The sequence below is a fragment of the Canis lupus genome, chromosome 3 (assembly GCF_011100685.1).
Source record: "Canis lupus familiaris isolate Mischka breed German Shepherd chromosome 3, alternate assembly UU_Cfam_GSD_1.0, whole genome shotgun sequence".
Taxonomy (NCBI): domain Eukaryota; kingdom Metazoa; phylum Chordata; class Mammalia; order Carnivora; family Canidae; genus Canis; species Canis lupus.
Window position 1 is genome coordinate 53,514,943 of NC_049224.1, and position 12,775 is coordinate 53,527,717.

At 51.9% G+C, this 12,775-nt stretch overlaps 1 protein-coding gene across 2 annotated transcripts in view; it reads left to right on the forward strand.

Annotated features, from left to right (window-relative positions):
• ZNF710 (zinc finger protein 710) overlaps window positions 1-12,775 on the forward strand; it is a 63,972-nt gene that overhangs the window by 24,597 nt on the left and 26,600 nt on the right. Inside the window, exon 1 of one of the 2 annotated variants that reach the window (XM_038532850.1) lies at window positions 11,261-11,681. The exons of the other annotated variant lie outside the window; for it this stretch is intronic. The gene's annotated coding sequence lies outside the window, so the exon portion shown is untranslated. Of the gene's footprint in view, window positions 1-11,260; window positions 11,682-12,775 lie in introns of those variants that run through there. 2 annotated transcript variants of the gene reach the window in all.

Here is a 12,775-nt window from a genome sequence, read left to right on the forward strand (position 1 = left end):
GATTTTATATCATTCTCAGACTTTTCAAAATTGATAGTAATGGTTATATGAACAGTTCTTTTTTATTGAGCACTCCCCGGAGGCCAGGCTAAGTGCATTTACAAAGCCATCCTCTCTTTTAGTTTTGACAACTATGTAAGGATTAGCAGCTATTTTATCTCCATTTTTTAGATCAAGAAACTGAGGCATGAGTTCTAGGGCAAGTCTCAGTTTTGCCAAGAACTTAACTTCCAGCAAACCGCAAGCCTCTCGGCTTTAATTTCCTTGTTTATGAACAACAGCAGCTGACATTAGTTGAGTGTTTACTATGTGTGAGGCTCAGCTGAGCAGAGAATGTGAGGCCGCCTTCAGCAAACAGACTGGATTTCAGCCACTGGCATCTCTATGCCAGGGATTAGCACGGCACTTGCCCCGGTGCCATAACCCAGTTGGTCTTGTTGGTTTGGGCTTGTTTGACTTTCCCAAGGCTGAAGCTTCTGAGCCCCTGGTGATGCCCTGTAACTCCTGGTTCTTACATAGCAGGGCCATCTTGAGTGGTCAGGTCATTCCTTATTCCCTGCTCGGTGCTTGTTCCCTGTGTCCAGCCCCAAATCCACTGAATCCAGGCAGGGCTCAAGAGACCATATCTTAAAATAACATCAGGTTGGTTCCTAGCTGCCGGTCTTTTTTGTGGCCAACATGGGCCAACCATCAACTGTTAGAGTGGCCTTTTCCTTCTTGAGATTAAACCTGCAGATGTGGGGTACCTGGGTGGCTCAGTGGTTTAGCATCTGCCTTTGGCTCAGATTGTGATCCCGGGGTCCTGAGATCGAGTTCCCCATCGGGCTCACCACAGGGAGCCTGCTTCTCCCTCTGCCTGTGTCTCTGCCTCTCTCTGTGTGTCTCTCATGAATAAATAAGTAAAACCTTTAAAAAAATAAAATAAACCTGCAGACGCTTGGGCGAGTATAAACCAGAACCCATTTCCATCCGGAGGAACCCAGTAGAGCGATGAATGTGGCTAAGGATTGCAAATTTTGTACTCTGAACACTTGTGAATTTCCCATTGACAGAAGATTCTCTTCAAACCTCAGCTCCACGGAACTCAGCAGGCCATGTGCGGTTGAATGTAAATTTAAAGAACACTTAAGAAACTTAAATGTTTTGGGGTTCTTTTTTTTTTTTCTGTTTTAAAGAGAGAGGAGAGGCAGGCAAGATGACCTTCAGAAGGGCAAATTTGAGGCTCTCCTAACAGTGGAGGGTTCACCTAAGAGGAAAGATACACATCTACATTTAATTTCTTAAATTTATAAGCACTGTCAGACCTTCTTAGGCCAGTGCCACACAAAAGGATGGGCCGTGGGCTGATGGTGCTGCTCTGCATAGCATCACCCAGCCAAGAGGAATTGAGAATGAGCTGTGGCGACTCATATTGTGTGCCACTGCCAGGACAGCATCCGAGGGTGGGCCCTACGGCTGCATCTCGAGCCAGGCATGGACCAGCGTGGCCATCGCTGATCTTCCACGACAGTCATGGGGCCGGGAGCTGCCCGCTAGTTCTCTTTCTATATGGGGTCTCAACGGGCCAGTTCGTGCAGAAGGGGGTTGACTGCCACACCAGCTGGCCACTCCCTTGTGAGACCTTCTGCTTGTCCTAGAAGATGCACGTAAAGCCCGGTCAGGGAGCCCAGGAGAGAGTTGTTGGTCTGGGATGGAGTGAAGTGATTTTAAGAGATAGCCCTGGCAGGCCTTGCACTCCTGGCTTCGGAAATAGGCACTACCAGTTGTGACTTCGGCCCCACTGGCTTTCCCTCTCCAGGTCTCAGAGTTGAGTAAAGGGGCAATGATAGTTGCTCCTGGAAGGACTTACATGTGAGATGAAAATGAGATGACGCTGGGGACTCTGCGCTTGGGAAAGGGAATGTTCTTTGTGCTATTTTGTCTGTATTGTTTGAAAAAATGGATTGCATTGTGGGTCTCCAGGAAGTTGCCAGCTGCCCTCTGTTTCTGAATTCCTGTGTGTGTGTGTGCGTGTGTGTGTGTTTTGTGCCCGTGGGGGGTTGGGGGAACAGTCATCGGTTTCCTGCTGATTAATCCAGTTCCTGGAGGGGCCCTTCCCTGGCAGTGAGGGGGCCTGGCCGCCTGCCTCACTGCCTCACTCTCTTGGCCCCTTCTAAGAAGCCCACCCGCTCTCTCTCCAACCTCAGGCCTAGGATGCCCTTTACAGGCCTGTTGAGCCTGACTTTGTTCTGGCTATGGGGGGGGGGGGCTCCCGGGTTCCAGCTGCCTTGGGTTTTGCCTGCAGGTGTGTTTCCTTTGCCCACCTGGCACCTGTGGGGACTTGGGCTTCTTCCAAGTTGCCCCCAGGTTGGGGCCAAGAGGTTTGGTCATCCGAACTGTGAGCCCTGGAAATGATGCTGTTGGGGTCCTCTGCTCCTTCAGAGTGGGAGGCTGAGGCCAGGGATTACAGAAAGGCACCAGGGTGGGAGCCGCAAACCCCAGGATTTCCCTGCTGGTAGAAAGGGTGTCTGGAGAGTATGCCTTTGGTCTTCAGAAGGAAAGTTTTGGTAGTGGGGAGAAGCCAGTGTGTTGGGATTTGGGGTCCCCAGCCTAGGTCCTGACCCTTGAGAGAAGAAGCAGCAGAGAAGGGGAGCACAGCCTGGGAGGGGGCTGGGCTGGGCTCGAGTCAGGGACGTGGTTGCCGTGTTGAACTAGAACCACCTCGCCACTTCATTTAGAGACATGGTGACCACCATATGAATCTGAGGTCTTGCCCCCAAACACTGTAGCTCTCTGGTTGCAGCATGCTGGTGACAAGCTGAGCCTCCCTTTTCAGAGCCCTCAGCAACCACAGATGTGGTGTCTCCACTCCACAGAGGAGCGCAGCTGTTCCTAGATGTGGCCCCTCAGGCACTACTGAACTGCAGGAGGCAGGTCCCCAACTTGGGCTGGGTGTCTAGCCTGGCTTTGGGGCCTGAGGACCAGCCGTGCCTCTTACACCGGGGGATGGGGTTAGGACCATCTTGTGGCCAGTGTGGGCCGGACCCTCAGAGCTCCTAAAACGATTGTACTCCACGGTGCACACACAGCTCCTCACACCTCATCTGAGTCAGGCAGGGATGGGAAGTCCTGTACTTGCTAATACCTGCTGGCTGAGTCTACAAGGCCAGGATGCATATTTGGTTAGCAAACAGGGAACAGCAGCCAGAGCCAGCCCACTGCCTTCCTGCTTGCCTTTCTAGCAAAAATGTCCTCTGGAAAGGTCAGCCAGGACCAGCTACATAATTTGCTGTTGCAAAATGAAAAAGAGGGCCCTGGTTTGGAAATTAGTAAGAATTTCAAGATGGCTATAGCAGAGCACAAGGGAACCAAGCACAGGCCCTCCTAAGTCTGGCACCCTGGCGCGGGGGTGGGAGGTTCTGCACCCTGAGGTCAGTATTTCCCAGCCTTTAGATTTCTGATGCTTCTGGGGTGGCCAAATTGGTGGCCAAATTCTCTTTGGAAAAAGAGGGACTTTACAACTCCACGCCAGCTGTGAGTCCTGAGACATGCTCTCCCCCCTCTGTCCCATAGGCCACTTTTCTCAAGGGTTGGAGTGACTTCCACTTCCACTTCTTCTTTTTCTCCTCTACCCTGCTTCCCCCTTTCATTGTAAACTCAGAAACGTTGGACACTCCCTCCCATTCCTCCTCCTGTGCCGCCCTCCCCCTCACTCCAGCTCTGTTTCCCTCTTCCTTTCCTGTTGCTTTCATCTGGGGGAAAACCCTTCCCATGTTTGCTGTGTGACATTTCCCAACCATTCATTAGGTGTTGTTTGATTTTAAATGTCCCTTTGAATGAACAAGAACACTCCTTGGATTTCCAGAGTCTCTCTCTGAAGTGGCTCAAGCAAGCACCTTCCCCCATCGAGGGACATCCCTTCAGTGGCCTCTGGCTCTGTCCAGATGGTCTCTGCCCATTGGGAGCCTGGACTGAATTCTCATTGTTAGCATTTGTCACTCACCATGTCCTCCTCACATTCAGCTGTCAGCCCTACTGGCCACAGTGGAAAGAAAGTCTGCTCCATTCTTCCTTATGACACCGTTCCTGCCCTGGTGACAAACCTGGCCATGGTTCCCAAAGACGGAGGTTTCTAGGCTTCCTCGGGGTGGGTAGAGAGCTGGGGGTGGGGACTATGAAGGAGTTAAAGAGATAAGCCCCATGGGATGCTGTCCCCGCCTGCCTTCACCTTCGCCACACTGTAACCAGAAGGACTTTCAGAGCACCCACGGGATAACAATACTCCCTTGGCCTAAAACTGTCCCCTGGCCTCCTGATGCCTGAGAATGGCATCCAGACCCTGGTGCGGCCCCTTGAAGGTCATGTCCCTCCCCCGGAGAGGCAGGCAGCCCAGGGTGGCTGAAGTGACCCTTGATCCACAACTTGAAGAATGCTAGAGGTTCAGGGAGGTAGAAAGGGGAGGGGATATACAAGGAAGGAATGGCTCCTCTATAGAACAAGGGGAAGGTGGGAGTCCAAGATGGCTGGGGAGGAGGGGCAGCAAGACGGGGAGAGAACAGGGAGAGAACGGTCTGTCTTGGCTCTGGCCTGGTGCACATCCCAATGGGGCTTTGAAAATTACCAGAGCCTCCGGGGATGGGCCTGTCCTGGGTGCTCTCATTTGCTCCCCCAGGGCAGCACATCCGGGAATCCCCAATGAGCACTTTAGGAAGATGGCCTCAGCAAGAATGCACCGGGACTTTTCCCTGGTGATGGGAAGCTGCTTTGCTCAATCAACCCTGTGCTTCTTGGCCAGAATGAACTAAGGAAGGAGGGGAGGCACCTGAGTGGCTCAGTGGTTGAGCATCTGCCTTTGGCTCAGGTCGTGATCCTGGGGTCCTAGGATTGAGTTCTGCATTGGGCTCCCCACAAGGAGCCTGCTTCTCCCTCTGCCTATGTCTCTGCCTCTCTCTCTGCGTCTCTCATGAATAAATAAATAAAATATTTTTAAAAATTAAGAGAGCACTAAACAGAGATGGGATCCCTAGAGAGTCAGCCAGCAGGACCCATGTTCAGAAAGGGAAACTGAGCCCTCATCACCTGGGAACATCACTACTGGGTAGCAGAGTCCGGGGTTTCCAGGCTTCACCACCACCTGCCTAGGACAGAATGAGGGCTGAGCTAGTACATTACAGTCTGAATGATTTCCAACAGGTCCTTTATGGTTCTGACCATTAGAGCATCTTCAGCACCATGAGCCCCACACTCTGGATCCTTTTCTTTGACCTTCACACATAAGGTACAAGGATCTGGGCTTCTGTACATAAAGAACTCAGGATCCAGGGGGCCCAGTGGGCCCAGTCATAAATATTGAAATCTGGATGCCCAGGAGATGTGCTGGAGGCCAGAGATTATCTCCTCCAGGGGCCAAACCAAGAGGAAGCCAAGAGGAAGCCGTGTCCAGGTGCAGACTTGCCCTCAGACCTCAAGCAGCGGGGCTGGGCAGGGCTGGGCCAGCTGTGGCCAACCTTGGCCGTGAGCACCCTGGCCTGCACAGCACACCATCCAGGTACTTCCTGCATGTGCGGATGGGGGAGCACAGCATGGCCCTCAATCTCATCACGAGCAGGTCAATTCTGCATTGGGCAGGTTGGATAACAAACCAAAGATTGGCCCAACAAATGCAAAGAACGAGTCACAGTTCACGCAGGGTCTGTTTGCTCATAAGTTTTTATTTTGAAAATGCCAAGCCCGGGGATCCCTGGGTGGCTCAGCAGCTTAGCGCCTGCCTTCGGCCCGGGGCGGGATCCTGGAGTCCCAGGATCAAGTCCCGCGTCGGGCTCCCTGCATAGAGCCTGCTTCTCTCTCTGCCTCTCTCTCTCTCTCTCTCTCTCTCTCTTATGAATAAATAAATAAAATCTTTAAAAAAAAATGCCAAGCCTAACAGAAAAGCCAAGAGCCTTCATCTAGGTTCACCAGTTGTTAACATTTTGCTCCGTTTGCTTTCTCTCATTCTCTTTCACATGGTTGTGTTGAATCATTTGAAAGTGAGTTATGGACAGCATGCTACTTCACCCCTCAACACCTCAGCAGGTGTCTGTTAGGAGCAAGAACTTGCCCCTTGTAGAGGGACAATGCCATCATCGTGCCTAAAGAAATGACCATTATTCAGTACTATAATATATATGTAATAATATGATATTCCCCAATCGTCCTCCAGAAGTGTTTCTTAGGTTCTTCTCCTGACCCAAAAAGACTCATGCATTGCATTTGGTAATGTTTCTTTAGCCCCTTTTAATCTAGAATAGTCTCCCTGCTTTGTGTGTGTGTGCCGGTGGCTTTGAAGAGTCCAGGCAGGCCAACCATCTTGTAGAATGGATCTGGCTTTGTCTTTGATGGAGTCTGCACAAGTTAACTTTGCATGGTTTTGAAACTCGCCTGATAATTGCTTCATTGTATCGAGAAAAGTCCTAAGGCAGAGGGTACAGTCTAGAGTATCTCCTTTGTCCTCTACCCTTGTGGGAGTCATGGGATGTCCTGTCCAGCCACCAGAAAAAGAGGTGGCTTTAGTAACATAACGTTATATTTATAAAATGTTTCAGCTGACTGTGAAGATTATTTTCACTTGATCTGCACCAAGCCCTGCCCAATCCAGCAGGTGTTCTCTAGCCACTGAGTAGATGAGCTTCTGAGAGATTGGGTTCATGTTCATGCCCAGGTCCACACGGTGGGCAGAACTGGCCCAGAGCCCAGCCTTTCTGACCCACACTGGGGCTTCCTGTGCCCTCTGCACTGATGTAGCAGCTAGGAGATGGGGCAGTGTCCATGCCTCAGCTGTGCCTGCCCCAGATTGGGTAGGTTACGAGGTGAGCCCTGGACCCAACACATGTGTTCCTGAGTGCTAAGCAGAATACTGGATATACTCTAATAGGATCTAACCTGTCTTGATTGGTTATGAGCTTAGTGACCGAATTGAGGTATAAAGGTGCTGGAGCTTCCAGCCCCACCTCAACTGGTCCCACGCTGCTGTCTGGGAGCTTTGTATCCTGTACTCTCACTATCACAGCCTCCAGCACCAGCACCCCATCCACCTCCCTGCTCGTCCTTCTCATTTGCGGCTTGCATCCACCAGTTTAGGAAACCAGATGCACAAGCTTGTTAGAATTGAGTCCAGAGGCTGCCAGCAACGGGCATTGTCATGGAGAAAGAGTTTACTGTAAATCCAAAGACAACTCTTGGAGGCACCCTTGTCCAAGTAACTTCTGGGCTTTCTGAGCTGTTTGGTATGCTCCACTCGTCTCTATTCTTGGGGGAAGTGAGGTTGCCAGAGAAGGGACTTCTGGACAAGTGAGATGTTGCTGTCACACATTTCAAGTTTATTTTTTAAAAGATTTTTATTTATTTAGCTGAGAAAGAGAGAGCTCACGCAAAAGCAGGGGCAGAGGGAAAAGGAGAAGCAGACTCCCAGCTGAGCAGAGAGCCCAACTTGAGGTTTGATCCCAAGACCCCGAGATCATGACCTGAGCCAAAGGCAGATGCTTCACTGACTGAGCCACCCAGGCGCCCCGCACACATTTCAAGTTTAAAAGGTCTAGAAAGGACCATAATGGTCAGCAGAGTGACTGATGCGTGTGTGAGTGCTGGAGCACGAGGTCACTTGGACATTGTGGCCTCAACACTGAGCCGGGGGGCTCGGGTTGGGGCATGGCGAGGGGTCCCCGGCCTCAGGCCAGCATGTGCAGACCACCACCCTCCTTGCACATAGATCATGCTTCCTTCTCCCAAGTGGGCTGTATAGCACACACCCCAGTTTTCCAGCATCTCAGCTCCTGCACAAGAGCAGCATCCCAGTGTCTGGATCTCCTAGTCACCGAGAGAAGGGTCCCTAGTGCTTCAGATCTCGTTGTTGGAGCCACATGCCAATATCTTGCAGGTTTTTTTTCCCAAGGTACTTTCCTTCCATTCTCTTCTGTCTAATTGTGTTACCTTGGGCAGGAGCCCACTGAATCGTGCTCTTTCTCAAAGAAATTTCTGTTCTCATAAATGTATAAGCATGGTGCCCTTTCTGTTTCTCGGCTGAGTACTCCAGAAAGATCCCAATTTGACTTCACAGTGAGTCCTCTGCCAAGTCTTTTTTGCTTGTTTGCTTGCTTTTCGTTTTGTTTTTTTATCAAACTAATCCATATGCATCTTTTTTTCATGTCAGACAATACTAGAGGCCTGGTCAGGATGAAGCAGCAGGCCCCGCCTGCCTTCCTGCCCACTCCAGCCCTCCAGACCCATAAATGATTTCTCAATTCCTTTTATTTCTCCTCTGTTATTCACCTCCGTATTTTGAAAGAATATGTTTATCCTACCACTTCTCCACTTAGCAATTTTGGACATTATCTGCTGCCTCCATGCTCTTGCCCTTCCTGCTAATATTCTATCATGACTTGGGGTTAAACTCACAGTGTTAATAGGATTCATCGCCGAGCCTAGTGCAGAGCTACATTTCTTCTTTAAAAAGAAGTAATTGGAAAAAAAAACAAAAAAAAATAAATTAAAATAAAATAAAAATAAAAAGAAGTAATTGAAAAAAAAAATAAAATTAATAAAATTAAAAATAAAAAGAACTAATTGTTGTTCTCAACAGCTTAGTTTTCTGGGTCCATTTCTGATTCTTCCCAATACACCAAAGGATCGAGAAAACATCTATCAGATGTTTTATCTGTAGTTCATTGATTAGTTTCTTTTTTTTTTTCCCTTAGACACTGGGATATCTCGCCAGCGAAATTCTTTAAAGCTTTCTCAAAACAAATGAAAATGTAGTTCATTTTAACGGATTACAATGACTCCATGCCCCCTCTGAAAAGGTTTCCCTGACCCCTCCCCGCAGCTGCCCGAGGCTGACCCTCCTCAGGGCTCACACTAAATTGTAATCACCTGTTTCCTTGCCTGATACTCCCCACCCCCACCCCCGCCTGCACCTCGAGTATGAGTTATCGAGGGCAGGCCTTGGTCTTCTTGTTCACTGCATTCTCTAGGAATGCCTGAGAGCTGGCTGGCACATAGCAGGCACTCAATAAATATTTGTTGGAATTTGCATTTGTTGGATTGAAAGGCAAGAGTAATTATATGCTCTTGGTGGTGCAGTGAAATTTCCAACCCTGCGCTCTTTTGCATTTTCCATGTGCCTGTTCTCTCGGCTTCCTTGTTGGGTTTGGAGGCCTTTCTGGGCCCGTTCCAACTTAACAGCCCTTCCTAGATGAAGCTAGCAAAGGCTGGGTTTCCTTTCTCGGCTCCCTGGTTCACCCCACCCCCACCCCCCACTAGCTTGGCCTCAAGCGTCTCAGGGCCTCCGATTGGTCCTTGTCACTTTCGAATCTCAGCCCACGCCACTAAGCTCGGCACAGACTGATTGCTCTATAGAGGAGTGAGGGTGAGACTCGCTCAATCAATCAATCAATAAACCAATCAGTCTTCCTGCACCCGGCCGCCTCGCTGTTCCCAGGCATTACTCATTATCCAGCGTCTGAATGATCAGAAGGAAAAAGGAACCTCTGCATAAAGGTGACCCCATTTCAGGTTTCGTCATGACTCGCTGAGTGTTGAAAGATGAGAAGAGTGAGACCAGGAAAAACAAAGAGAGGGGGATCAGGGACATTGACCGGTGATCTCAGAGGAATATCTTGGGAGCCATTTGGTCCCTAGACAGGGCTATGTGTGGGTAGGTGAGGTCCTGTGCTCTGTGTCACCCGGAGCTTAGCACCGGGCTGAGCACACGGTAGATACCGGGTCATAACCTATGTCTGGCTGCAGAGAGGAGGGAAGGACGGAAGCCCACATCCAGGCCTGTTCCTGAACAAGGGACCTGGAATCCTTGGGGCACCTGTATATCTTGATGAAATCAGGAAAGTGCTGATCTGTGACGTGTCCGCAGAGGCCCCTCCCTTGTAAGCACAGTGATCCCACAATTGGAAGCTAATGAAGAGGACTCCCCCACCTCTCACACCTACCACCCGGCCTTGGGAGGCTGGCCTCAGCAAGCCTGAGCAGTACCTCCTTGCGGCAGTCCCTGGAAAGAATCATTCCCCGCCCCCATCCACAAGTGTCACGTGTCTCCTGCTCCCAGGCACGGCCCAGGCGGGAACAGCTGCCACTCCCCCCCCCCCCCCCCCCCCACTCAGACCCTCCTGCCTAGGCCCTTAGCTCTTTGCGGGAAGCAGGACAACCCCAAGGGCCAAGCCACCTGCCCATGGAGACCATGCCTCCCTCCACAGCATTGCAACCTGGGGCCCTCTCTGCCTTGGCTCCTCCAGGACCCTGAAATAAAGCTGATGGCCACCGCCCACCCCCTACACCCTGACTCCCCGAGAGGGAGCACTGCTCTTGCAGGTGGAGTGAGTTTCAGGGGCAAGGGGGAGCCTTTCAAGCAGCTCTTCGATGCTTCTCCAGCAGAACTGGATTTATTTTTTGTATTTTTAGGAACTAACTTGCAGTTCTCAGCCTCTCCCTCCCTCCCTCCCTCGCTCCTCAGAAACAGCTCCCCAGAAACTGGAGAAGGAAAAATGAAGCAAGGGTCTGTCTACATTGTCGCTATGATTGGCACGGGTGTGAATGAGGGGTCACCGCCTCGGCTGCTCCTTTTCAAGTGCTCCCCTCTCCCCTGCACGCTGTATTCACGCCGACCACTCTTCTTTCAAAGCTCCCGTCTTTCTCTCCCGCTTTGTCTCTCGGCTCTCCTTCCCTCCACGCTCTGCCTTTCATTCCAAGTCCTGCCCGGCTCCCTTGGGGACCACTCTGCTCTGCTCTCCTTCCCCCCTTCTTCCTCTTCTATTCAGTTCTTTTTGCCTCTTTCTTTCTTCTTTTTTCTTTTTCTTTTTGAATAGTGCTTCTGTTTTCAAGGGATGGAATGAACAGAGAAGTCGGTTTATTTGAGCAGAGAGAATGTGAATGTGTTCATTTTCCTCCATTGCTCTAAATGTGTAAAAGGAAAGGGACAAAAAAAAAAAAAAAAAAAACCACCATGTGGGACATGGTTTCCTCCAGGCTCCCACTCTGAGAGGGAAGGATGTTTGGAAATGGGGCTCCACCAGGCCAGAGCGAGCCACTGGCTGGCAGAAGGTTCTCCCTAGGAAGCCCCGCACCAGCCACCAGGGCTGGTTGGCTGCAGGGCTGGTCCTGGAGCCTGCGGGATTCACATGTAGCCCCAGGCACCCACTCCCTCTCGGCCGGGCCGTAGCATGGGCCTCCATGTGAGGGTCAAGGTCAGAGGCGGACTCAGGGGCCCTCTGCCTCCCCAAACTCCCTCCTGTGGGAGAGCCTGGCTGTCCTGCAAGTTGGAGGCTGCAGTGGAGACCATGGGAATGTGGCTTGCGGGCTGAGCATGAGGAATGTGGCTGGGGTCGCATGCACTGCCACCGTTGTCTGGCGTGGTCCCAGCCCCTAGGGCTGGCAGGCCAGGCCTCGGCCAGACCTGGAGTCCCAAAGAGGAGACTGAAAAAACTAGAACCGCAGAAAGAAGGACGCTGAGGGGGCTGGTGGCTCCCAGGAAGCTGGCAATCCTTGGAGTTGAAACGGATGGTTGACAGAAGGTTCGACACCTAGGAAATGCCCTGGGGTGTGGAGTAGAGGCATGGCTCTGCTGGTGACATCAGCACAGAGGGGACAGTCCAAGGAAGCCCTGGCAAGATGGGAAAGCAGAGGCCATCGGGATGACAGAGCAGAGACAGAGGGAAGCTGTGAGTGGCTTGGGGCCCAGGGGGGATGGCAGGGCTGCAGCCAGGTCAGGAGGGAGGCCTGATTCAAAGCCTGAGTGTGCGGAAGCTTTCACCAAGGATGTCCAGTGGAGGGGACAGAGAGGTGGGGTCAAAGAGGTGGTGGAGGAAATGGGATCTGACCCCCTGTTCAGGGGTAGAGAGAGAAGGCAAGACATTGGGCGCCGCCGGATGCTGCAGCCAGGGTGTGGTGGAGGCCCCAAGCTGGAGGCCTGAGAGGGAAGGCGTGTCAGTGGATCAGGGTTACCTGAGGAGAGTAGGAGAGGCAGACCTGCAGGGGAGAGGAGGCCAGGTCTGGGGAGAGCTGGCTTCAGGCTACAGGTCTGGGGGACCTTTTGCACCTCCTCAGAGCCAGGAGAAAGGGTCAAGTCTTCAGGTCTCTGCAGCCACGAGGGCCTCTGTCTAGCCCAGAAGTGCCCGGGGGGCCCAGGAAGAGCCAGATAACCTCAGGGGATACAGGGAGCCGTGGGGTGCATGTGGCCCGGGTGATGTGGAGCAAGGATGCTGGCATAAGCCATGAGGCTGAAGTGGAAGCCTGGGCTAGTGGGAGGCTCCCAAGGGCAAGCTCTGTGTCTCCTTCCTCTGCCACACCCAACACAGCTGGTCCCAGGGTAGGTGCTTCATAAATGTTTGTTGAAGTGTGAACTGAATTTATCCTTAGCAGATGTGGAATGGTTACAGCACATACCCAAGTGCTAGTAGGGAGGATAGCCTCATATCAAGTGGGGCCCCATCCCCTGCCCCCTGAGGGCACAGGGGATCAAGGGAAGCGGGTGGTCTCCTCCCCAAGGAAGACTGGGCAAGGTTCCAGCCACGTCTGTGAAGGAAGGGAGAGGGACAAGTCAGCACCAGACTTGGAGGGTGGCACAAGCAGGCACGGGTGGGGACAGAGCAGACTCAACTGTGACGACTGGGGTCCAGGTGGAGGAAGAGCTTTGGGGAGGTGGATCTGAACCCACCCTGTGCCCCACTCACCAGCGAAGGGTAGTTTGCTCAGGAAACATGCCACAAGCAGACTGTGTTCTCACTCTGGGTCTGAGTGACTGGACAAAGTGGAC